The sequence below is a fragment of the Falco punctatus genome (genome assembly GCF_963210335.1).
Source record: "Falco punctatus genome assembly, chromosome: 4".
Lineage (NCBI taxonomy): Eukaryota > Metazoa > Chordata > Aves > Falconiformes > Falconidae > Falco > Falco punctatus.
This window is the reverse complement of record NC_137583.1, coordinates 105,878,688-105,890,899: the sequence shown is the minus strand read 5'-3', so window position 1 is coordinate 105,890,899 and position 12,212 is coordinate 105,878,688. Positions and strand designations below refer to the sequence as shown.

Sequence of the window (12,212 nt, the reverse complement as noted above, 5' to 3'; positions counted from 1 at the left end):
TGAAGCAGTGTGGCCAGCAGGACGAGGGCAGTGATCGTCCCCCTGCACTCGGCACGGGTGAAGCCGCACCTTGAATGCTGTGTGCAGGTTTGGGCCTGTCACGATACGAAAGACACTGAGGTGCAGGAGTGTGTCCAGAGAAGGGCAGTGAAGCTGGTGAAGGGTCTGGAGCACAGTTCTTATGAGGAGCAGCTGAGGGAACTGGGGTTGTTCAGCCTGGAGAGGGGAAGATTCAGGGGAGACCTTGCCACTCTCCACAACTACCTGAAAGGAGATTGTAGCCAGGTGGGTGTCATTCTCTTCTCCCAAGTAACAAGCAATGGGGCAAGTGGAAATGGCCTGAAGTTGTGCCAGGGGAGGTTTAAACTGGATGTTAGGGAAAATTTCTCCATGGAAAGGGTTATCAAGCATTAGAACAGGCTGCGCAGCGAAGCGGTGAAATCACTGGAGGCATTTCAAAAACACATAAATGTTGTGCTTAGGGACATAGTTTAGTGGTGGACTTGGCAGTGCCAGGTTATCGATTTGACTTCATGATCTTAAAGGTCTTTTCCAACCTAAATTGTTCTATGATTCTAGATTTCCCTAGATTACAAAGCATCGTCTGAGCATTAGGGGATGAAACCAGGAGGGCCAAAGCTGGAGCGGAAACTGGAAAGAGATATGAAGGACAGCATAAAAGTTTCTATAAGTAGTAGAGTTTGGACTACAAGGTAGGTGAAAAATTGGCCGGACAGCCATGGCCTAAGTCACTATTTCAAAGACCTAACCAACAGCCTGTTAGAAGTGACGTCTCTTAAGGGTCAATACTGAGACAAATACAGTTTATCACCTTCACCAGTGACATAGATAATTACACTTAAGACAATCTTCTGAACCTTGCAGGGTGGAAGAAGGGATAATGACTGACAAGCTGGAAGGCAGAGATGTCCCACCAAAGGACTCTGACAGATAGGAGAAATGGGCTGACAGGTACCTCATGAAGCTCAGCAAAACCATATGCAAAGTCACGCACATATGAAGACATAATAACTTCTGCACCAGAATGGGTTGGGGGCAAATTGACCAGAAATACCTTTGTGGAAGTATTTGGGGTCCCAGTGGACGTCAAGTTAAATGCTAGTCAGCAGTGCACCATTGCAACAAGAAGGACCAAGCACTGGCAACAGAAGAGACAGTAGAACAAGGGAGGTGATTTTTCTCCTTTATTTGCCAGTTGTGTGACCATGCCTAGAATAGTGCATCTAGTTCGGGTCCCCACTAAAGAGACATATGGACATACCACAAGGATTTCAGTGTAGGGCCATCTAGTTCGTTGTATAGAGCACATGACATACAAGAGAGTGAGTCTGCTTAGCCTGGAGAAAAAGTTAATGGGGGAAATAACTGCTGTCTACTAAGAGGCAAGGTAGAGCTGGACTCTTCCCATAGTAAAAGGTCAAAAGACGATATATTCTGGCAGTAGGATATTTTAAATAAATATAACGGAAAAAAAATAATCTCACAATGTTTACGCTCTGAACTAGGCTGTCTAGAGATACTGTGGACTTTCCAACTTTGGAGATTATGAAAACTCAGCTGGACAAAGTCCTGAACAACCTGATCTAACTTTGAGGGTAGCCCTGCTTTGAGTTTGGGCTTGATCACCTCCAGTGGTCCAGTTTAAATTATTCTATGATTTGATGACGGAATATTGGCAACTGCAGCATAGACCAGCCTTTGGCATCTTTGGAGATAAGTCGCAACTGAAGGGGGATTTAAGATTGCAGTGGTTACATGTATGGGGGAAAACTCTGTTATCCCTGAAGTCCCAGTTTGGAGCTATGTTTCATCTTCTGAATCCTCAAAGGCTAACAGCAGTTGTGCTGCCTTGTATGTCTGGTGTGAAAACAACTGCAATAGGCTGAGCTACCTGTAACTAAGATGATGAGCACTGTACTAGGCTCTGAGTAGTTACTACATGCTTATCTCAAAAGTACCCTTATAACTTAGAAATCATACACTACCATTTGAAAATAGAAAAGCATGACTGGTCTACAGACCAAATACCTTTGTCTTCCCTTGGGATTTCACCAAGTAAGGCAGTGCTGACCTTTTTTTCAGAAATGGACCAAATCTATTTTGCACAAACTAGTGGAACTATTGGTTTTGGTAATGCAGCTAAACCAGGCAACAGAATAAACAGAGAAAAATAAATAACAATGAAAGGAAACTGAGGAAATATAGTAACTTCAGGGATACCACCACCAATGTCTGATGTGGTTAGGACAGGTCAATATCAGGCAGAAGCACGGTCTTTTAAATAAATGGGGAAATATCAAGGCTAACTTTCCCCAGCTACTATACATGTACTTCCTTGAGTTTGTTTCATCTGTATTAAATCATTTGCTGTCTTGCTTATCTTTGTTTTAAATCTGCATGTTTCTAAGTTAAGTGATTTGTGAGCCAAGTGGGATAGAAGCAACAGTCTCTAATCCGCACACACTTGCAATGGCACAGATGAATTACACATCCACACATGCCAGCCCCTCTAGGCTCATTTAACACCCTTGGGAAGAAGATCCGTGATCTTACACTGTGGTCACCTCCTTTGCTCTCTAATAGTAAATGAGGAGCACAATGTGTACCACTGTCGAAGACTCTGAAGGTTTTAACAGCCAGGCCATACCAGTGGGATCCAAAAAAGCAGCTAAATATTTAACATGAGATGTGAGCAGAATTTTGGCAACCCTCAATTGAACACGTTGATCCACAAAATTCCTTCTCTTTAGCTCAGGAAATGCTTGAATGATACAAGTGCCTACATATCCCTCCTGTAAAGCATCATGTCCCATAACACAGGCATTGACAATGCTGATGCCTAAGCCTAATGCTAATCTACGCTTAATGCTTTTCCAGATTTCAGAATGCCAATTTAAAGGAATATAGGCTCGATATGGTATAAAATACCCAAATCAGAGCAGGAAGAAACTGTATCCGTGCAATCTGTTAACTAACAGCCACAGCATCTCCTAACACTTCACATTCATGTTAGGACCAGCCCATTAGCCTGGTCAGCTGCCTGTTTACTGGACAAGACAGGTGTTTTGCACAGGGAATTAATCTCTGCTCCAAACCATATATCTACAACATGAGTGTTATAACACCTAAATTTTAAAGACTAATGTCTGTCTTGTGTATCCCAATGACAACTTCTTGCTGTGAGCAGAGATACTGCATTTTTAGCCACTTTTGTCTAGGCAGATTCTTAATTAAACATTGTCTGTCCTACAAAGAAATCTTTCCCCAAACCAAGGGCAATACCAGCAAAGAAATTTATCCTAAGTAATGTCATCGCTAGCACAGATTCTTTACCTCTGTGATTATGGGAGAGGGTAGAGGAAGCCAGGGACACAACACTATGAAAAACCATCTTAGGAAGCTGGTGGGGAGTTGTAGGGACAGTCAGAAGACTGAGATAAATACTTCAGTGGACAGGGAAATATTTCATCAGTAATGTAAGTATTTTCTTCCCGTGTAATTTGTATGGGAAATAGTATTTGGGCGATACTACCATTCATACTGGGCTAAGCCTGCTAGTCAGTGTACTATTTAAGCCCAGTAACTGGTGGTTCCTTACCAGTTTCATGACAGTTCAATCACTAGATAGGATCTTAGACCAGATCTTACTGTCCTTTAACCAAACACAGCACTTCTTCAGAATCCACATGCAGTAGCAAGTGCCTTTCTTGAATAACTGCCCAGCACCAGGAATGGTCAGCATACAAAGCTGGATTTGTATGCTACCTTCACTAGGCCGAACTCACCACCACCATGTTTTGTGGGAGATCCATTTCTTCAATTCTTGCTCTGTCTCTTCATCACTGATTTCTCCACCAAACCCTATTATCTGTGTTAACCCATAACAGAGGTTGGAACAAGGTGAAGGTAAGAGCACACAGATATAGCACTTCAGCTCTTTGATAGCTACAAGAGGATGTTTATGCTACCAGAATAGTTTCTTGCTCAGCAGTCCTGGGACACACAAGTTTGTGCTTTGGCCATGTGAAAATATTTAGGCTGTTAGTGTCCAGGTGGCTCTGGATGGGGAAGCTTCCATCCACCACACCTCATCTAAACAAAAAACTGAGACAATCAGTACATTCTGATTCTATAAAATAGTAGTAAGCTGTTTATAGTTTCTGTCAGAACTCAACAGTTACATTGTTTAGGAAATCAGACTTTTTTTTGCGTGACTAAAGTATTTCATCTATAGTAGCTTGAGAGCTTATAAGAGAACAAGTGGAAATAGTGGTTCTCATGGAAAATTCTCACAGCTGTGATCTCTCTGGGAAGACAGCAGATATTTGCTGTGGGATATAACCATTTTTAACAGGGGTCATCTCCCTGATCATGATTCAACAATAACGCTTGTGTTCCAAACTATGTGCCAGATCTCAGCTACCAAAGATTGCTACAGACTTAGAAAAACAATAAGGCTACGCTGATTTAGACCAGCTAAGAAGCTACCTCTGAACATTCAAATCAAACAGCCTCAGCCTTTATAAAAAGATCCCTTCTGCATTAAATGAAAACTTAGTATTCCATCCAACAAACAGCTCTCTATGCAGTGAAAGGAAACACCTGACTTCTGATAAAGTGCTAAACAGCTGTGCTTTCTCAACTCAGAAATTTCTTTTAAGAGGCTAACAGGTAGGGTGAACTCTGTTTCCTAGGGTGGCTTGAATGCTGTTGGAAGTAAGGAAAGCATACCACTATTCTCAGAAAACTTTTATAAGCCAAATATAAATTATACTTAAGATCTGTTCCTGCTGTCCTCAATGAGCTTCTGCATTTGCTGCAGACTTCAGCTTCTTTGATTTAGCATTATGATCCCATGCTGCAAATACTGGTGTTTCACTGAAATGCTGGTTAGGGGGAGAAGGGCTCAGCTGCCTTTGCTCCATCCTTTTTTGTGATCATATGTTAAGCTGAATGCCTCTATTTCCTTTCTTGCCCTTTGACGCCCTTGTAATCTGTAATTTCTGGAGTCAAACTCATCTTTTCTACTCTTTACAAAGTATGTGGTGACATTACCAGGGCTCCGTGCATACCCGCAGGCTCTGCAGCCTCCTCCCCCTCCCAGGGTCCAGCTCCCTGGGATGAAGGCCAGTTCTGACACAGCATTGACCATGTAATGTTGGATCAGACTGCTGGAGAACAGCTAAGGTGAGGGAAGGAGCTGATAAGACACCTTGCCTGGGGCCTCTTCCCTTTGGCTTGGGAGCTGCATTTAGACTCAGATTCTTCCCTTGGAAGATGCCCAAGCTACGCTGTGGGTTTGCCTGTGGCTGGCACTATACCTTGCTTGTCCTGACTGCTTTTCTGATCCTGGCCCTGGTACCTGTCTCACTGCTACAGACTGGCCTGGATAGCCCTGGACTCTAAACTTACCTGGCCACTGTCACCAGACCCGTTCTGCTCACCTTGCTGTGGAACCAGCTCCTCACTGGTGAGGCCCATGTCCAGCCACTTTGCTGCCACCCTTGGCTCCCAGCTCCCCAAGCCTGCTCTTGCTGCTCTCTGAAAAACAGCAGTTCCCTGGAGAGCCTCCAATGCATCAATTTTTGGTTAAAGAAAACCCCAACAACTCTAAACTCCCCCCCCTCCCCCACCCATGCCCCCCCACCCAAAAAAAAGGGGCAAAAAATAAAAAAAAGCCTAATTCAAAATTGTTACATTAATGTGCTTGATGTAGTGAAAACCTCAGTGGAAAAAAACCTCTTCAGTCCTAAGATTGAAACCAAAATTACTAACAGGGATGATTCCCGTCCACCCACCACCTCCCACCTCCCCCCCTACCCCTCATCTTGCACATAGGAGACTCAGTTTCATTGCTGTGCTCTATCACATGCAGGACATCCCTTTGACTGTCCCACATCCTGAACTGAAGAGCAATTTTCTTAGATTGGATTAATTTGTGACACCTAATATTTGCCTAACTTTTCCATCAACTTCAGACCCATATAGTCCAGATGTCTGCCTCACCTCTATCCTCCAATGTTTCCTTTGCAGTCTGCGGAGAAAAGAAGCACTTCCAGGTCACAAGTAATCTCATCCTACAGTGGACAGCTGTACCATGTCCCTAAATCTGCATTTAGTGAAAGGTAACAGTTGAGGTATATACATCTGCACTAGTGCGGATAGTAATGAAGGAATCAACTGACCTACTGATAAACCAGGGGTGGGGGACCTGACTGCTTTAGTGCCTAGGAGTTTTACCTAGGTCCTAACACAAGTTCAGATCTCCAGCCAGAATCAGAACAAACAGATGAACTTGAATCTTATATCTCAGAGAGCCAGTCTCTTTCTTTTTTCATGAAATATTGCAAAATCTTCTCAGTCTATGCTGGAGTGTAATGAAAGCAACTTTCAAGACCTCTATTTTGTCATAAAATGAAAATCTTATTTTATGATCACAATCAAAGAGCCTTTAGGCACCAATACAGCAATAATAATAACAACAACAAAAAAAAAAACGGCCAAGCTTTAGTAAAATGACAAAATTATCGGCCATGCTCTGCATAGCTCTGAAATACAGATTACCATTAGCAGATGGCATAATCTATGAAGACTTCAAATTTAACTGCTCTCATACTCAGGATGCTCAAATTAAAGACAAAACAATGGACTAAATAACTGCACATCTACAAATGTTGCAGTATTTGTTTGATGAGAAACTCAGTCTAAACTGTATTTAGCATTAATTAAGAAGCCAGAAATTAAAATTGTTTTGGCCTCAGTTGTAAGAAAAACAGAAGGCTTTCTTTTTTGGCCAAAACATTTTGGGTTATGTTTTTGTGCTGTAGTCACACAAAGCTTTTAATTCTGTAAAATGTTTTGGAACACACTTTGTATGGAAGAGTATTCCAAATGATCTAATAACATACTGAGCACGTTGCTGAGCTTTGACTCATAGGTTTTGGTTGGTTTCGTAGTTTTGGTTGGTTTATTGGGGTGGGGTTTTTTGAGGGGGGGAGAGGTTGTTTGGTTGCATGTTGTTATTGGGGGTTTGTGTTTTTTTGGTTTGGTTTTTTCCTTTTGGTTGATAGCGAAATATGGGACTGAATGGAGAGTAGAAATGTAGCTGAAATTTGCCAAAGCATGAAATTTATATCCAGGCCCTCCTGAATGGAGTAAATCTATGTTTTTTTGAAAATAAAGACAGACAGATGTCAAATGGCAATTTATTTACCTAATTATTACCTAAAGCCTGAACCGAATGCTAAGTGCTAAGACTCAGGCATCACACAACCAGTCTAGTAACTGAAATAAGGCCTGTATTTTATTGCTGAACTTCAGGAACTCCACAGCTTAACTGAATGGCTCCTTAACCAACCAGCACAGTCATACAACATATAAGCACACATACACTAAGGAAAACAATTCACAGGATTCAGCAACCTCAGTGAGGAGCCTGAAATGAGAGAGGAGCCAAGAGGCCTTGCTCTTTGACTTCAGCCTCTTATTTTGTTGCAGGGACTCTGTTGCTGATCTCTGTCTCTCCCTTTGGGATGCTCAGCCACAAGGTCGCAAGTGAGTCCTTGCCCAAGATAAAAGACAAGCAACGCTTAAGAGGTTTAGTTGTATTAAAGTGTGTTTGCTGAACTCTGCACGTTTTCATGAATTCAGTGAACCAGAGACATAATTTTTGCTTTCAGTACTTTTATACATTTTCACTCATCTGTCTGAATTTTTAAAAGCTTGAACTATCAGTACAACAGTAACTGATCATGATAGATGTATTTTGACATAAGATTGTCTAGGAAAACTATATTGAACCCTATTTCAGCAGGAATGTGACAGACTGTACCAGTTGACAGACAGTGTCCAAAAAGCCACCACCAAATGTGTCTACCTACACTCAGATTTGGAGCACTTAACTTTCTGACTGTTGCTATGTGAATAGACAAGTGAAAGACTGCCCAGACAAGATTTAGAAGTCTTTTTTCTGTGAAATGCCAACCCCTGTATTTCTTATATTTCTCTCCCTGACTTGAAGTCAAGTCACTGACCTCTTTTGGAGTGACACACAGAAAACAGCCCAGATGTGCGGACTTGCTCGTTGTACTCAGTCAGCTGCTGCCACAGCAAACACAGCACAGAAAACCCATTTGTAACAGGGACAGAACCCACCTGAGGATCTCCTCAGTTTTTGCCTGCTTAGAACTTTTTTGACACCTTTTCTGTGTTTTAACACAAACATCTGATTTCCAGCCAGTTTTCACTGTGAATTTATAGACATTTATTCATATGCTTATGCTTGAACACTTCCTTAACTGGAATAGCTTGTTTCTCTTCCTGATGGTTACCACTGTTTCCTTCCCAGGATGTGCAGGAAACTATTGAATCCGTCTGTCCCTCGGTCCTCTGCTCTTATTCTAAACATATAAATGTTATAATATTATTTCCTCATCTACTCAACTCTTTTCTGAAAGGACTTAATTGTGCTTGATCATCACTCACTAAATTTATCAAAATATATTTTTTTTATTCTGTGGTGGAATAATGCACAATATACCTCAATGAACATTTTTACTATTTTTTAAACAGCTGTGTCAAATTTCTAACTCATTGTCACCAATGATAATACCTGTGGGTTGTGCTCTTCTTCAGCTACTTCCAGTGGGTATGTTCTTAAAGCTACTTTTTAGATTCTAAATACATGATTGTCCCTTTTTTTCCTATTGAATTACAGCTCCTTTCTCTTATATGAGTTCTCAAAGTCATTCTATTCTTTCTGGAAAATATCGTGTTCCCTTCTATATTGATGATAGCTCCTAATGTGTGTTATCAAAGAATTTCAAGAGCACATGCTTTTTACTGTGTGCAAAATCACCAGTGAAACCAGATACAACCTAAAATTGCTCCTGAGGAACAGCCTTCTGCCTTCTCTCCCCACCCTAATAATTCTTACACTAGAATCCATGCAGCCTTCACTTCAGTTAGTTTCTTTCAAAGTTGTTGTCCAGATCCTCATAGTACCAATTTAATCACTTTTATCAGTCACCATCTCAAATATTTAATCTGATCTTCAGCAATTAATCTACCCTTACCTAATAAAGAAATTAGCAAAACATTGACAATTTTGGATCATCTAACTTACCTTTGAGAGGACACAGCTGTTTTCTAGCCCACTGCCTTTTCCCTGTGGCTGATAACTCTGACCTTTAAAAAACCCTCAGGTAGGCATCAGGGTTTAAAATATCAAAGTATAATTGCCCCCGTCACCTTCCTCCACCCTTTTTTAATTAGAGACATTATATTGACTATTTATCAGTCAAAACTACTATTACAAACTACCAGACCATGAATTTTACTCTTGGACTTATATAAATGTCATCTGAATTTACAGTGTTTTTGAAGTGTGAATGGATCAGGGCCAGTTTTTGTGAAGCCTTCAATACTTTTAGTACGCCCTAAACTAAATGTGCACTGTATTACTAAAGGAAGGGCTTATGCTGGTTATCTGTAAGGCCTAGGAATAATATTTCATTATCCTGATGAATAACTTGGTCTCAGGTTTGAGTTACTTTACTGCAATATTGGAGATTGTCCATAGGTGGAAATACATTGTTCAAGGATACCAACAAACCTCTACAGTACCTAATTGTCGCAGGGCGCTCGTCAGGGCTAAACTCTCTCACATCTGGGTTCAGAAGGAACTTCCCTACCTTTTTTTTTTTTTTTTTTTTTTCCCCCCAGAACCATTACTCACTCTTGCCCTAATGTAATGCAGCTGTACTCACCTGGATATCCTCCTGGCAGGTCTTTGACACCACATCATGTAACATGTGCTCTTCATCTCCAGTGCTTTCAGAGGGTCCTAGTAGGTTTTGAGGATTTCTTTACTGAAGTTTAAGGTGCTTAGTGAGTTGGTGGCATAGAGTTGACGATTTGGGCACTGCTCCAGATTAAGTGTCTGTTGCATGGAATAGCGATCCATTGCATCTTGTCTCATGGAGCAGAACTGAAGAGCTTCTAAAGTACTTACTGCAGCTGTGAAGCTCCTGACAGCCGGAATGCAGATATCAATAAAACATGGAAGGCTAGTTTCTTTTTTTTTCTTCTGCTGCTTTTCATAGTTATGTTAAGCAGATGAAAATAGCTCTAACTTTTCTTCCAAGGATTCACTTGCCATGCAACATACCCCAGAAGAGAACACAGAATCTCACAGTTAGGGAGAAGACTTCACTGTAGTATAGCCAACAAGATTGGTTTCAGTGGTCAGTATTTAAAGCAACCAAACTAACGAGGGGCTCAGTGCAGGACTCCAGCCACAGGCTTGGTTAGATTATGCCACTGAAGGTAATAGAGGGATACTACATTATATAGCCATGTTATACACCCCATAAGTGGGTGGGTTGTTTATTTTTGTTTTAAATGCTCCTTGCAGTGTCCCATCCTGCTGGGGAAGTGACAAAATGTGATTCAGAAAAGGGATGGGAGGAAAATAAGAGCTGTGTATATACACAGAGGCAACACCTGTGCAGAAATGTGTCTGATTGACTACATGGTGGTTTTAGTGTGTGAATTATTGGATAAAGAGCTACAGCTGTTTCCATCTCCTTTTCAAAACTGTATAAAGAATAGAAGAAAGAAACAGGCCTTTTCTCTTTGAGTGACACCTACATTTCAGCAAGCTGGTAGGACTTAGGCAACTGCACGAAGTAAAAAAAAAAAAAAAAAGTGACCCAAATTGAGGCTCATTACATTTTTATTTTTAATTCTTGGGTGCTCCTTCTGGGTACCAAAACTTACCTTCCTGGTTTTATTCTGATGGACAAAACAAATCCAGTCAGGAGATTGGCAATAATGTTACGGACAAGACTACACTGAAAACATCCCTGAAAGAAAAATTACACTTGAGTGGTAGGGCATCACCCCCCAAACTGAAGCACTTGTAAAGAGTCCTCAGATCAGATATTTTTTTTTTTTCAAATTGACATCCCCTGTGTCCTAAATATGACAGAAGGAACACATTAGGAACATAATGGGGGTGCTGCCTTTCCCCATCGAGCCACCAGGCAGTTTTGAGGGAATTACAACAGGCTGTTATAAAGGCAGAGTTTTGCCATATGCTATCATCTCCCACCCTCTTGTAACCCAAAAGGATTTCTGTGCTTGGCAGACTGTGTTTTGAGCAGACTATTTTCACCTGATACATGTGTCAATGAGAACTGTTCCCATGGCAAATGCCAGCCATCAGCCACAAGCAGAGAAAGGGCTGAAGCTGTTAACAAATGCTGCAGGCATTCGTAGTGAGAAAATGGTTTATGGATTTTATCCTTTTTTCTATTGCCTCTGCAGTCAGAAATACATAGCTATTGTTACTGAACGTAAGAAATAACATTTACATTTAATTAAACCTTTGAAGAATCTCAAAAGATGAACATCTCAGGTAACTGAAAGACTAAAGAGCTCTCTGTGTCAGAAAACTGAGTAGATTAGGTAAAGAGCACTGTACTATACATACGTTCTCTATTCATAACATACTACTATTACTGTGGCACTGCTGCTTTAAATTTTTTATTCAATTTATCGACTCTGATCAAATGATCCATCAGGGAGCTTGATTCTTTTTAAGTGCATATTTAAAGTTACAGATTCTGCTCATTCATATGAGAGATGAAACTACGAATAAAGAAACATAGAAGAACAATCAAATAGTAATGAAAACAAAATTATGGATATCCCTTCTGGAGACCCAGGTGTCGACGAGATGTAGTGACGTCTTGGCTGGTATGAACAGACATGGATTTCCAAGGACAATTATTGTGTCCTTTAATTAAGTGTTCAAAACCTATGCAGTGAATATTAATAACTATACTTGTTTCTAATTATGGGTGTCAAATATTCAATTTCTGTTGTGAATAGCACAAATGTCAGTGTGCTGACAGTGTGACTGCTGTGAAGACCATTGGTACAAAGTCGCTTAAGTATCTAAGCTAAAGAAAGTCTTCTGGGTTCTTTCTCATAAAAAATATTTTTAAAGTTGAGATCTCATGACCTTCAAGGTCCTATTTTTTATCCAGGAACTCTTGAATCGCCCAGCTTGTTAATGCCTCACAAGTCCCATATAAGAACATTGCTCAAGGAAAAGGGATCAAATTAGTTTATCAGTTTCTTTACACTGACTCTTCTTACTTCATCACCCAAGCATCACCCCAGCA

At 40.8% G+C, this 12,212-nt stretch overlaps 1 long non-coding RNA gene across 1 annotated transcript in view; it reads right to left on the bottom strand.

The window, feature by feature from the left end:
- LOC308062881 overlaps positions 1–12,212 on the bottom strand; it is a 55,541-nt gene extending 43,329 nt beyond the window's left edge. The window contains exon 1 of the long non-coding RNA XR_013927735.1: positions 1–12,212. This exon is cut by the window's left edge and continues 18,965 nt beyond it. This is a non-coding gene — a long non-coding RNA (uncharacterized lncRNA).